Below are 15,705 nucleotides of genomic sequence, written 5' to 3' on the forward strand. Positions count from 1 at the left end.
GGAGCCCCTCAAAATAAAGAAAGTCTGTCACTCTTACCACTGTTTCCCCATCTATTTGTAATGAAACGATGGGATGGGATCCCCAATCTTAGTTTTCTGAATGTTGAGTTTTAAGACAACTTTTTCACTCTCCTCTTTCACTTTCATTAAGAGGCTCTTTTGTTCTTCTTTGCTTTCTGCCATAAGGATGTTAACATCTGTGTATATGAGGTTATTGATATTTCTCCTGGCAATTGTGAATCGTTTGTGGTTCATCCAGCCTAGCATTTCGCAAGATGTACTCTGCATATAAGTTAAATAATCAGGGTGACAATATACAGCTTTGACGTACTACTTTCCTGATTTGGAATCAGTCTGTTGTTCCATGTCCAGTTCTAACTGTTGCTTTCTGACCTGTATACAGATTTCTCAGGGGGCAGGTCAGGTGGTCTGGTATGCCTTCTCTTGAAGAATTTTCCACAGTTTGTTGTGATCAACATTGCCAAAGGCTTTGGCATAGTCAATTAAGCAAAAGTAGATGTTTTTCTGGAATTATCTTGCTTTTTCTATAATCCAGGGGAAGTTGGCCATTTGATCTCTGGTTCCTCCGCCTTTTTAAAATTCAGTTTGAACATGTGGAAGTTCATGGTTCACGTATTATTGAAGCCCGGCTTGGAAAATTTTAAGCATTTTACTAGCATGTGAGATGAGTGCAATTGTGTGGTAGTTTGAACATTCGTTGGTATTGCCTTTCTTTAGGATTGGAATGAAAATGGATCTTTTCCAGTCCTGTGGCCACTGCTGAGTTTTCCAAATTTGCTGGTATATTGAATGCAGCACTTTCACAGGGTCATCTTCCAGGTTTTGAAATAACTCAACTGGAATTCCATCACCTCCACTAGCTTTGCTCATAGTGATGCTTCCTAAGCCCACTTGACTTCGCATTCTAGGATGTCTGGCTCTAGATGAGTGATCACACTATCATGGATATCTGGGTCATGAAAATCTTTTTTGTATAGTTCTTCTGTGTATTCCTTCCACCTCTTCTTGAATCTTCTACTTCTGTTAGGTCCATATCATTTCTGTCCTTTATTGTGATCATCTTTGCATGAAATGTTCCCTTGGTATCTCTAATTTTCTTGAAGAGATCTCTAGTCTTCCCATTCTATTATTTTCCTCTATTTCTTTGCATTGATCACTGATGAAGGCTTTCTTGTTATTCTTTGTACTCTGCATTTAGATGGATATATCTTTCCTTTTCTCCTTTACCTTGCACTTCTCTTCTTTTTCTCATTTATTTGTAAGGCCTCCTCAGACAACCATTTCGCCTTTTCGCATTTCTTTTCCTTGGGATGGTATTGATACCTGCCTCCTGTATGATGTCACACTCCTCCATCTTCAGGCATTCTGTCTGTTAGATCTAATCCCTTGAATCTATTTGTCACTTCCACTGTATAATTGTAAGGGATTTGATTTAGGTCATACCTGAATGGTCTAGTGGTTTTCCCTACTCTCTTCAATTTAAGTCTGAATTTGGCAATAAGGAGTTCATGATATGAGCCACAGTCAGCTCCTGGTCCTGTTTTTGCTGACTGTATAGAGCTTCTCCATCTTTGGCTGCAAAGAATATAATCAATCTGATTTCGGTGTTGACCATCTGGTGATGTCCATGTGTGGAGTCTTCTCCTGTGTTGCTGGAGGAGGGTGTTTGCTCTGACCAGTGTGTTCTCTTGGCAAAACCCTGTTAGCCTTTGACATGCTACATTCCATATTCCAAGTACAAATATGTCTGTTCAGATAGCTCTTGACTTCCTACTTTTGCATTCCAGTCCTCTATAATTAAAATGATATCTTTTCTGGGTGTTAGTTCTAGAAGTTTTTGTAGGTTTTCATAGAACCGTTAAACTTCAGCTTTTCAGCATTACTGGTCAGGGCATAGACTTGGATTACCGTGATATTGAATGATTTGCCCTGGAAAAGAACAGAGATCATTCTGGCTTTTTGAGATTGAATCCGAGTACTGCATTTCTAGACTCTTTTGTTGGCTGTGATGGATACTCCATTTTTTTTTCTAAGGGATCCTTGCCCACAGTAGTAAATATAAAGGTCATCTGAGTTAAATTCACCCATTCCAGTCCATTTTAGTTCACTGATTCCTAGAATGTCGATGTTCACTCTTGCCATCTCCTATTTTACCACTTCCAATTCGCCTTGATTCATGGACCTAGCATTCCAGATTCCTATGCAATATTGCTCTTTACAGCATTGGACTTTACTTCCATAACCCATCACATCCACCGCTTGGTGCTGTTTTTGCTTTGCCTCCATCTCTTCATTCTTTCTGGAGTTATTTCTCCACTCTTCTCCAGGAGCATATTGCTCACCTACTGACCTGGGGAGTTCATCTTTCAGTGTCATACATTTTTGACTTTTCATACTGTTCATGGGGTTCTCAAGGCAAGAATACTGAAGTGGTTTACCATTCTCTTCTCCAGTGGACCACGTTTTGTCAGAATTCTCCACCATGACTATGGGCTTCACTGGTGGCTGAGACAGTAAAGCATCTGCCTGCAATGAGGAAGATCCGGGTTTGATCCATGGGTCAGCAAGAACCCCTGGAGAAGGAAATGGCAACCTACTCCAGTACTTTTGCCTGGAAAATTCCATGGATAGAGGAGCCTGGTGGGCTATAGTCCATGGGGCGGCAAAGAATCAGACACGACTGACTTCATTTCACTTTCAGCCATGACCCGTCCATCTTGGGTGGCCCTACATGGCATGGCTCCTAGTTCACTGAGTTAGACAAGGCTGTGGGCCTTGTGATCAGTTTGGTTAGTTTTCTGTGATTGTGGTTTCCATTTTGTCTACCCTCTGATGGAGAAGCATAAGAGGCTTACGGAAGCTTCCTGATGGGAGAGACTGACTGAGGGGAAACTGAGGCTCCTTCTGATGGGTGGGGCCATGCTCTTCTGCTGATGGGCAGGACTGTGTTCCATTCCCATTGGTTGACCTCAGGACAAACTATGGTGGGAGTAAAGGTCCAATGCATGCACTGGTGCATTCAGTGCCCTGACCCTGTAGCTAACATTGTCTTAATTCCCACCTGTAACGTGTGATCATGTTAGTCAAACTTCCATAGCTGGTATAAAAGTGTGCTGTTACTAAAGCCTAGAAAAAACATTAAGCAAATTTTGTGTATACTGAAAGGTGACATGATTTGAAAAAGGGCAAAAGTGTCAGCTACAATACATGGGACAGAAATGGACTAATGGTCATTGGTTATATGATTTTTTAAAAATTATTTATTTCTTTTTCAGCTATGCTGGGCCTTCGTCCCTTTGTGCAGGCTTTCTCTAGATGTGGTGAGGAGGGGGTACTCTTTGTTGTGGGATTTGGTCTTCTCATTGCTTCTCTTTTTCTGGGCCACAGGCTCAGTGGTTGTGATGAATAGGCTTAGTTGCTCTGTGGCAGGTGGAATCTTCCTGGACCAAGGACTGAACTCATGTCCCCTGCATTGGCAGGCAGATTTTTATCCACTATACCACCAAGGAAGTCCCACAGTATTATTTCTAAGCAGAAGATTAAAAATGTCTATTACTTTCTTTCAACTGCCTGAAATAAATAGGTTCCAGGAAGAGAGAGATGAGCTAAAGGAAGAATGATGCAGTTTGCAAGAAGAATGTAGAGGGAATGTAAATGGGCCAGAATGTGATCAGCTGGGAAGTAAAATTGTTTGTCTTCAGCTAAAGGACAGATTCTTTAAGATAAATTTTAAAAACTGGAATATGAAACCCAAAGCATTGCCAATGAAACTTGACATCAGGGTCATGATGATCAAACCAGAGTCACGGCATCAGGTCAAATCTAAGGTGTTGATTTTTAGACTCTTTGTTAAGACCTCTAAAGATTTAAGTACCTGGCTCTATTGAAAACAGAGAAAAATCTATCTGGAAAACAAATAGGGATTTTTTTTTTTCAAGTACAGTGGTCTGTTGCCTGACACATAGTGGGCCTACAAAAACTTTTAAACTGAGTTATGTAAGTTAAAAGGACCCCACCTTAAAATAAAGGGACTAAGAAAGTTACTTAATAGCCCTTGGGTATTTTACTGGGGAGAGAAAACAGGCTGATTAATCTCAGCTTTTCATATAGAAAAGGTAGAATTTCTCAAAGGATGTAGCCAAGAGAATGTATGTGGCATTGTTGTTCAGTCACTCAGTCATGTCCAACTCTTTGTGACATCAGAGACTGCAGCACACCAAGCTTCCCTGTCCTTCACCATATCCTGGAGTTTGCTCAAACTCATGCCACTGAGTTAGTGATGCCATCCAACCATCCTCTGTCATGCCCTTCTCCTCCTGCCTTCAATCTTTCCCAGCATCAGGGTCATTTCAATTGAGTTGGTGCTTCACAGCAGGTGGCCAAAGTATTGGAGCTTCACCATCACTCCTTCCAATGGGTATTCAGGATTGATTTTCTTTAGGCTTGGCTGATTTGATCTCCTTGTAGTTCATGGCACTCTGAAGAGACTTCTTCAACACCACAGTTTGAAAGCATCAATTCTCTGACCCTTACCCTTCTTTATGGCCCAGTTCTCACATTCCTACATGACTACTGGGCAAAACATAGCCTTCACTATATGGACCTTTGTTGGCAAAGGTAATGTCTCTGCTTTATAATATGCTGTCGAGGTTCATCATAGCTTTTCTTCCAAGGAGAAAGTATCTTTTAATTTCATAACTGCAGTCACCACCCACAGTGATTTTGGAGCCCGAGAAAATAGTCTGTCACTGTTTCCATTGTTTCCATGTACGTGGTGTTAAGAGCCAACTATGGGGAACAACAAAATAGATATTCTTATGATATAGTAGAGAATCAGTTGTAAACTGGGAATCAATTCCAGGCAGATGACTAGATCCAGTCCATGGGGTCACAAAGAGTTGGATACTATATTTTCATTTAGAAAAATAAGTATGGTTAGGAACTATAGTCATTCATTCTTTTTTTAACATTGAAAGGCAAAAAATCACAGGACATTTAGTAGTTGATGAAAATCTTGAAAACAAAAATGTATGAAAACTGGTCTCACTGAACCAGAAGAATGATAGAGCAGCTTTAGATGACACCTTTTAAGTATTATCACTCATCTCTTGGTGAAATTCTGCAGTTTCTGTTCATTTCATTCAGAATAAAAGTCAAAGTCCTTGCAATGACCTGTGAGGCCCTTTGTGATCTCCTCAGTCTTTTAAATATCTCTTACTTCATCTTCTACTATTCTTACCCATCCTTATTCAACCAATAAATAATGGAAGACTATATAAATTCCTTAGCCTCCTTTTCTTCAAATGGGCAACTCTAGGAAGTGTCCTATACATGTTTTAAAGTTCCTGCTGGACAGACCCCATGTTGCCTATGGTAATAACTTCAGCAATCTGCCCTTAATAAGCTTGCTTTCCTCCCTGTCTTACTCTTCCTGCTGTACCATCCAGCTTCCTGGAATTATCTCCCCAGTCAAACCAATTCCTTGAACTGGAAAGTGAAAGTGTAGTCACTCAGTCATGTCTGACTCTTTGCGATCCCATGGACTGTGGCCTGTCAGGATCCTCGGTCCCTGGCATTCTCCAGGCAAGAATACTGGAGTGGGTAGCCATTCCCTTATGTAGGGGACCGTCCTGACCCAGGGATCGAACCCAGTTCTCCTGCATTGCAGGCAGATTCTTTACCATCTGAGCAACCAGGGAACAGGTACCTTCTCTTTGTCACTGCCTAACTTGAGAGTATTCAAAACTTTTAGTCAAGCCAGAAAGAGACTCCCTGGGCAATGGGAGAAGCTGTTTCTGCCAGAGGAGGAGGCTTTGGTGGAGTTCGAGGGTCTGGGAATTTGAGATTCTCTCTGCTCGGCCTTCCAGCAGAACGAGAAACTCCTTATATAGCTGACTTTGGCTAGAAAAGATGCCTGCTCAGCATACAAAAAAAAAAACAAAACAAAAACAAAAACAAAACAAAACTTGCTGTAACCTAAGATTCCAAAAAATCAAATATTCTTCCTAGGCCCTCTCTTTCATAGGTAATTTGAAAGCACTCTCTACTTTCTTGGCTCTGCCTCTTAATCTCTTCTCAGATATTTTCCTTAATAAATCTCTTGCTCATTTAATCTCATCTGGGTGTCTGCTTTGCAGAGTATGCAATACTATCACAGGGCATTCTCTGATCATTTTTCCATAAAACTTTACCCCACCATCCTGGTTTCTCTAGACAGATTCATTTTTATTATTAATACCTGTCCTCTTATCTATTTTCTGAGGCTTGAAGGTAGGCAACTCACCTATTTCTTTAATTTATGTGATTTATCTGTATTAGTGCTTTTCATATGGTTGGCTAGAGATATCTGTTGAATGAATAAATGGTTAAGGAAAGAGGCATAAAGCAGTTGTGGATTCTACCTAAAACTCAGTACTGACAACAGCAGGTTCTGTGTTGTGAAAGCCCTGTTGTTAAATGACAAAAAAAAAAAAAAAAAAAGTTTTAAGCATGTTTTAAGAATCTTATTTATCTGATAATGGCCAAAGTATTAATTTGAAACTTTGAGCTGTTAAATTATTTTTTAAGCTCTCCAGGACTGCTAGAAGCAATCTATGTACAAAAGAGCCCTGGTGGTTTTGATACCCATTAAAATGGTGTAAGTAGTAAACACCAAATCCTCAAAAGATTAACACACTCTTCATTCTGAGTGATCAAGTCAGTGTTTTCTCATTATGTGCTGTGGAATCCCAGCATTCCTCCTCGATGTGCCACGTGCTAAGTCACTTCAGTTGTGCCCAACTCTTTGCAACCTTATGACTGTAGACCACCAGGCAAGAATACCAGAGTTGGTTGCCATGCCCTCTTCCAGGGCATCTTCCTGACCCAGGGACTGAACCTGCATGTCTTAGATCTTCTGCATTGGCCACCTGGGAAGCCCATTCATCCTCTAATAGTAATCCATTCTCTCCTTACTGACTTCAGACTCACTCAATGAAACGACCCATTTCAAAACACCAATCTCCCCCCTTTTTTTGAATGCTGAATGCCTGAAATTTCCTCTGAAGTCAATTACTATATTGGTCACCCTCCCTACTCTTAACTCAATAGACTCCGCTCTCATATATTTAAGCAGGAAGTATTCATCAAGTAATACTTATAAGATTCAAGGAACAATTCCCAGACCATACCACAGGACTAAGTGGTTGAGCGACTAAAGCTCTGACCGCCCAATACTTCATTCACAACTAAGAAAGGGCTGCCATAGTCATTTAACTTATTGTGTTAGTTTTGAAATTGTTTAGTTACTCAGAAAAGCTTTATTTTAAAATTCCGGTTCTGATTTTAGGCTCGTCCCTTCATCACTTTCACAATGTTTCTGTTCCTAAGGAAAACATACTCGATCCTGTCGTGGACTCATTTAGTACACAGGCACGCAATGCACTGACATGATTTTTTGTTTGTTTTAAACTACCTCACAAAAGGGCCTCTCTGGTGGCTCAGTGGTAAAGAATCTGCACGCCAACGCAGGAGACAGGAGGTTTGATCCTTGGGTCAGGAAGATCCCCTGGAGAAGGAAATGACAACCAATTTCAGTATTCTTACCTGGGAAATCCCGTGGACAGACGAGCCTGGCGGGCTATACAGCCCAAGGGGTCGCAGTGAGTTGGACATGACTGAGCGACTAAGCAACAACCTCACAAGAACCTCAGGCCTCACAGCTTGGACCCCTTGAAGACAGCCTCAGCACATGTCATATGCACGTTTTGGTGCCTTCCCAGACTTCCTTGTATAAATGTAAACAGTTCTATTACCAGAAGTTCAGGACAGTCTAGGTTTGTTAGAGTCTATATTGTAGGATACTTACAATAGTTTATCAAACTCTGGACCATTCCAAATGCCTTTAGGCATACCTCTAAAGAACAAAAGGTCTCCATTATTGTCAGCTTCATAAACTCACTGCCCTTGCTTCTGTGTGCTCCTTCATGTTGGATGCCATATATTTGGCTAGTTTTCTGATGTGACTTACATATGAATCAGAGACTCACAGGGGTGCATCAGATTGGCAGAACCTGTCACATGTCTGCAAGCTAGCAGAAAAGTGATTTGAAGCATAGGGTTTCAATTTGGGAAAGCAAGAGTTGCAATTCAGGGAGCTGTTGAAATATAGAAAAGGTGTTTGATAGCTTTTTTAGACAGCAGTTGGTGGCAGACTGGCACTAAAATTGTGCTTCCCCGGTGGCTCAGCAGTAAAGAATCCACCTGCATTGCAGGAGACACAGGATACCTGAGTTTGATCCCTGGTCAGGAAGATTCTTGGAGGAGAAGGTGGCAACCCACTCCAGTATTCTTGCCTGGAGAATTCCATGGACAGAGGAGTCTGGTGGGCTACAGTCCATGGGGTCACAGAGTCAAACATGACTAAAGAGACTTTGCACCTATGCACACTACTAAAATTAGTGTCTATTATCTAATAACATAATAGCAATCACTTATAAGCAGTTTACTAAGTGCAAATTTCTTTCTATGCATTTTGCATATACTAATGATTTTTACCATCACATTTCCCCTGCGTGATTGATACCGTTATTTATCCTATTTTATGGATGAGGAAACTGAAGCATTGAGATGTTAAAGAATTTGCCCAGGGTCACAGTGATTATGCATGGCTGAGCCGAGATTCAGATGCAGGTAGTGGTCTAAAAGTCCAAATTCTCACTTGTAACCATTATATGCATAGCCTTTCACATATATGTATATAAATAATATCAGCAAATCAATATGAAATAAGAAATAAAAAAGGAAAATGGGTAGAATTTGTGCAGAAGAAAGTCATGGTAACTGAACAAAGATGTTAATAAAAATGAATTATGAATATTATAGACAGAACACATATAATTATTCACATTTCTTTGGGCCCCATATACACATTACCTGGATAAATCATATTCATCTTAATGAACTGATGCCTTAGACACCAATTTCTCAAATTTCATTTAGCAATTTATCAAATACAGATTTCAAGTCCCATTCAAACTACCCCGCAAGAATTGTCGGAATAGTTAGTCCTTAGCTGTAATTGTTTAGTTTTTTGGTGTTAGCGTTAGAGAGACACTTCGACATGACTTCAGTGGAGCACTTAGCATTCATTACACACTAGCCATTCAACAAAAATTGTTCATATTGTTAAATATAATAAAAATGACTGCTATTGACTCTATAAGAATTATTAAAAAATTCTAGGCAGCCTCTCCCTTTAGAAATTGACAATATATGATGGGAGGAAAAACAAAATACCTTCTCCACACTGGAACCTGCTCTAATCCCCTTAGATAATTATAATCCTCCAGTATTATTCCTGTAACAGGTATTAGCATATCTATTAAACCAACAAAATTGAAGTCCTTTCAAAGGAGGTAAAGAAAGTACTACAAATTACAATGATTCCTAATCAAAGCAGAAGATAATGAAATCTTTCCAGATAGAAATTTACCCACCTAGTGGATTAAAGAAACAAGATGAAAAAGGGAGAAAAAAAAATTCAAAGGGCTCTGATTTTTATTTTGAAATAAAGCTATCTTTGGAAGATTAAATCTAACTTTGAAATAAAAGTGATTTAAAATCAGTCAATTAGGTTAAGTTGCACTTGATGTGATTTTCTTTCTCCAAAACTTCTTATGTTAACTTCTCTATCTGATTTGACTATTGTGTGCTTTGCATATAAATATATTCCTGTGTTAAGCTGTCCAAATTCATTTAAATTTGATTTGACTTGGTTAACACTAATAGTCTGTTTTGACAAATAGACAACAAAAAAATTGCTTTAAAAATTGAACTCAGCAAAAGTACATGATAATTTCTACATTTGTGAGAAATGTATTGGCTATGAAACAGTATTAAAACTGCACAGGTGGGACAATTCTTATAGAAATTTTCATTGTATATGATAAACAAGTGAGGGTGAGAATTTAGGACCAAAGTGCAATCTCAGCAATATTGTAGATTGCAATGAGACATGCTTTTTAAATTGAAGTATAGTTGATGTACAATATCGTGTTTCCGGTGTAAAGCACAATGATTCAGTTATACATACACACACATATACATTCTTCTTCAGATTCTCCTCTCTTATGAATTACTACTAAATGTTGAGTATATTTCCCTGTGCTATAGAGGAGGTCCTTGTTGGTGATCTATTTTATATATACTTTTGATTTTAAAATGATATCTGCCTACTTTTGAGAGGAACTTGAGTGTATTTGGTTCTTTGAGTGAGTAGAATCAAATTTTCCCAGAACCAGAGGAGACCAAGGGCTCTAGCAAATTCCAGTGGGAAGTGCTGCTTTGGTAGTATGAGTGAGCCGAGCTGCAGGGAGTCTGATGGAGCCCAAGTTCATTGTTCTCCAGCCCTGGGACTGGTCAGGACTCCCTCCCACAGAGCCCCTCTCCCAAGGAGTAGATCTGAATATGGTGCCCTCCAGGCAGCAAGAAAAGAAGGAGGGCAAACAGGGAAGATTTACTTATCTACAGAGTTCCTTTCCCAGCTTTGTAAGTCTCCTCTATTTTGTATCACTAAGTGAAGGAGTCTATTAGGACACAGCGAGATCCAGAGTTGCCCATTTCCAGGGGAGTGAAAATGTGTTCCTCCAGTACTCTGTAATAGTAAAGATCTGACATTTTTGTGTTATAGGATATTAAGGCCTGCAGGGTCAGCCTAGAGTTCTCTCTTCATGCTTTATTTAACATAAGTTCAAATAAATAAAAAGAGAAAGAAAATGGAGAAAAAAAAAAAAAAGAGAAATGGTATGCACTATGAGAAAAATGTTTGGAATCCAAGGTGGAGCTTGAAACTATAGGGCAGAACAAGTTGACTGGTTAAGTGGTGTATATTTGCTAGATAAAAATAGATTTTATTAAAGCCTCATATTGGAGGAGAGGGAACTATGCCAACACAGGAGAACTGAAGGGATAACTTTAAGACCCTATCTACTAAGGGGAGATTTGGGGCAGTGGGGGAGGAGAAAGCTCCTTTCCTAGGCCTGCCATGCTCAGTCGCTCAGGCCTGTTTGACTCTTTGTGGCTCCATGCACTGTAGTCCACCAGGCTCTTCTGTATACGGAATTTTCCAGACAAGAACACGAGTGGGTTTCCATTTCCTACTCCAGGAGCTCGTTGCTTTTCATATATTTAAGACATTTGCTTTTTCCTTTTCTGGTATCTATCTGTTCTCCTCTGCCTGTTTTTCACTCAGGATTTTGGTGATTTTCTTACTACTTTTAGGAGTCTTTTAAATATATAGTAAGAAAATTAAGTATTTGGTGTAATATATGTTGCAAGTAGATTCTTTTTCCATGTGGTCATTTCTCTTTTAACTTTATTTATGTGTTTCATTCAAGGTGGTTACTTTAGGCACACAGGAAAGATATATGCATATATGAGTGTGTGTTTTATATATGTATATATATGTGTATATATATATATATATATATATATATATAAACAGAAAACTAAAGGGCAGCTATGTCATGACTAGCATCAAGTATGTGTGTATTTAAAAGAGAGAGTGTTGGGGAGAGAGAGATAATTATCCTTATTCTGTTTCAGAAGTATGAACTTCATTGAGGGCATTTAAAATTATTGAAGTTAGTCAACATTTTAAATACTTTTTTCATATTGGGAGTTGACTTTGATTTATTTTTTTTTCAAATAGTAAATGGTGTATGCTCAGTACTTTACATTGATACCTATTTTGCCTTGTTTGTGTCATATGTGTTTGTGAGAGTTGTTGGGGTTATATATATTTAGGAGTTTAATTTGAGCTTTAGGGAATGGCTTGTGCAAAGAAAAGTATAAACAATTACTTCAATATATTTTTATGGATAATTTTTTCTGTGCAGTACTTTTTATACCTTGACGAAAGCAATTTAGGGTATGCAACAATGATTAGATATATTATCTCTATCTGCCAATTTTTACTCTACTTATACTTCATATCAACCATTGTAGTTTTCAGACAGATGATAATAGGTTGGGAGCTTGATATATTTCTGCGCCACTGTTTCAGCCTTAATGAGGTAGGAGGTTAGTGAAGACTACCTTTGCTATCTAAATGAGTTGCTTTTGATGAGGCTCATCAGGAACACTATGTGAGCAGGCATTGCTTGCTTTATTTTAAGCTTAAGTAGAGCCTTGTAACACATACTTTTTAAAGTTCAAAGTAATAAATTTTCAAAGGATCATGTAAACTGAAAAACTAGTTCAATTTACTACAATCTGACAAAGTGTTTTAGAAACTCATAATTTTATTAACATAATAATCTCAACCGAAAAACACAACTGTTTAATTCATACTACTGGTTCACTTCTATGCAATTAAGCATAAACCGCAAAACTGCAGACATTGCATTAAAATTATGCTATAGTTTAGAACTGGTAATAAATCTATACAAATTAGCCTAGTATAAAGGCAGCTAAATTGACAATAACATCAACTGATTTCATTTTCACCAGTTGCACCATATTTGAAATATCACAGAGGAGCAGGTGGATTTTAGCTTGGATAATTGACATCAGTGGAAAAGTCAAAATTGTTTAATGTGGACTGGAAACCAGGCACCTAGTGGAGGATCTAATTAAAATATAAGATATATTTATCAAATTACTATTGGTGAATAATATAGATGTAAAAATCATAGCTAGGTTCTATTTTATTATTTTTAACCCTTATATTTAGCGGCAAGATAAATTTCACAAGAGATAGAGACAATGCTTTGTGGAATTGCTAGTTCTGGTGTTTTATATAGAGGGCACAAACTATAACAGATAAAACACTTTTAGCTTCCATTATTTAAAATTATAAATACGTTTTGTTTTTTTTTTAATAAAAAGGGACATGTACTGTACTCTGTCTAAGCTAATTCCCTTTTTGTGCACTTTTTCTCTTTAGAGAGAAAAAATAAAGCAGTATGTACTGCCTAATTAAAGAAAATATCATCTAATGGGGTATTAAGCCTTAAAATTTTATTTTGAAAATTATTTGATATCTATCTACAAACCTGAATTTTGGGTCTATTAAAAATAATTTGGAGTCTAGAGTGCTTGATTCCAGGTCTTTATGGGATATATTTAGATCCATTCAGGGCTTTTCTGGTGGCTCAGTGGTAAAGAAATCACCTACAACACAGGAGACACAGGTTCGATCCCTGGGTTGGGAAGATCCCCTGGAGAAGAAAATGAAACCCACTCCAGTATTCTTGCCTGGAGAATCCCATAGATGAAGGAGCCTGGTGGACTACAGTCTATGGGGTCACAAAGAGTTGGATGCAACTGAGCAACTAAGCAGGCAAACAAACCAAATTTCCTGCTATATTTGACAAACAGTCTTTCCATTTTCCACATGGTGACTAAACTAATCCTTTTTAAATAAAAATCTTGACTATATCACGTACATGTGTCAAATATCCCATACTTCATAACGTGGACTCCAAAGGCAGCACGGTCTGCCTCCAGTATTTGTTTATCATATTCTTATTCCATCTTTGTCATCTTTCCATTACCTTCCTTCCTAGCTGCAAACCACATTATTGTTTTGAAGAGATAAGTGCATGAAGTGAAAGTTGCTCAGTCGTGTCTGACTCTTTGTGACCACACGGGTGTAGTCTGTGGAATTCTCCAGGTCAGAATACTGGAGTGGGTGGCCCTTCCCTTCTCCAGGGGATCTTCCCAACTCTGGGATCAAACCCAGGTCTCCTGCATTGCAGGTGGATCTTCACCAGCTGAGCCATAGACAATGGTAAAAAATATCCCTGCCTCTGTGCTTTAACTCTTGCTCCCCTCTTTGGCAAAAGTGCTCCTTTGCCAGATATCTAGAGAACTTACTTGCTCCTTTGCTATGGGTCTCCAATGACATGTCATATCTGAGAGCTTTTCTTTCACCACTCTGTAAAACTGATATGTTGGTTCCTCTCATGTTCAAACTCCTTGTGCAGTCTTATCTTTTTTGCATCACTGTAAGAAACTTACATTTCTATTTCTTTATTATTTTTCTCTTTCCACTTAATTTGCATGAATGAAGAAGCTATGTCTTTTTGTTTACACTTGTATCCCCTATACTTGTTTGATGCACAAATACTTATTAACATTTCTTGTATGAGTTAAATAGTAATTAAATGAAAAAACATAAAATGGCTAATGAATTATCTATAGTTCATGCAAAAAGTACTGGCATTTGAAATCAACCTAAGGAAATTTGTATGACCATATTGATGAGATTAATGTTGGTGTGCTAAAATTAAATTTTGTTCCATAAAGAATAAGAGCTGTTTCTTCTCCCATTTTCCATGGAACATTTTTTTTTTTTTTTGTAGCAGTACTTTTCTTTTTGTTCAAAAATGCTCATAATAACTCATCTAGGTCTGGGAACTTTGTTTTCTCAAGTTCTCTTTTCTATATGGTTCTGGGTTGAAACTGGCCCAAACAGGAATATATACAATGTTTTAGATGGTAAAAGTGAAGAGGAAGCTGTTGTTCTTAGATGGTCACGAAGGGCAGACTGGGTGATACACAAATGCAGATGTGCTCAGAAGGCTTGCTCTACCTTGTCTTTGCAGTCCCTGGCCCCACGCACTGTTCACTAGTAACACAAACCAACCTCTACCTAATATTTGACTGCAGCTTCCTCAGAGGCATCAGATTTCTCAGATGTCAATATGAAACCCTTCTTCACAGACTGGACAATCAGACACATTATTGCTTCAGGTTATTATGGTTAGTGACTTTTCTCATGAAATTTTGTTTCTGTGTAACAGCCAGGATCAAATAGTATGCAAAGTATCTCTGACTGGCTACTTTGACACCCTTGTTCTTCTACCTTTGCCATATTTGTATACACTCTCATTTCTATGGTAAACAGTTTGTTTCCATAATACTGTTAGTGGGTCTGGTTTAATAACTAAACTGTGACAAATAAAACTTTAATGACTAAACACTGGTCGTATGTCATTATATTTCTCTATCCTGTTTGATCCTGGCAACTACACATAAGTATAACCCCATGAAAAACGAGTATAACCCCTTGAAAACCTATATATGTATATGTGTGTGCATGGATAGATGTTGTTTAGCTGCTAAGTCGTGTCCGACTCTTTTGCATCCCCAGGAACTGTAACCCGCTAATGACCCTCTCTCCTTGGGATTTCCCAGGCAAGAACACTAGAGTGGGTTGCCATTTCCCCCTGCAGTGGATCTTCCTGACCCAGGGTTCAATCTCATGTCTACTGCATTGGCAGGTGGATTCTTTACCACTGAGATAACAGGGAAGCCCATGTGGATATACAGTAGAACTCTAAAAACTTTTAAATTAAGCTGAAAAAGGATATTTTTAGAAAACCGATTTTCTTATCTTCCCATTGTTACTATATTTTATGACTCTGAAATGGTTACAAATTCTAATTTTTTATTTAATAAGTAAAGAAGCATAATCACTGAAGCTAGTCAAACTATTGTCATAGCACACTGTTCAAATTTGTCGACTCTCCAAGGTAAATAAAGATGCTTTTGTGCCTTAGAAAAGTTAACAAGCATCCATGTAAATGCAGAATATATTTGATCTTAAAACAATCATGTGTAGTCTTAAAATCTGTTCTACCAGATCATCGGAATGGTTTCCAGTTTTAACTGGGAAAAAAAAAAAATGAAAGATTTATT

This window comes from Oryx dammah, unplaced genomic scaffold (genome assembly GCF_014754425.2).
Source record: "Oryx dammah isolate SB20612 unplaced genomic scaffold, SCBI_Odam_1.1 HiC_scaffold_3, whole genome shotgun sequence".
NCBI lineage: Eukaryota > Metazoa > Chordata > Mammalia > Artiodactyla > Bovidae > Oryx > Oryx dammah.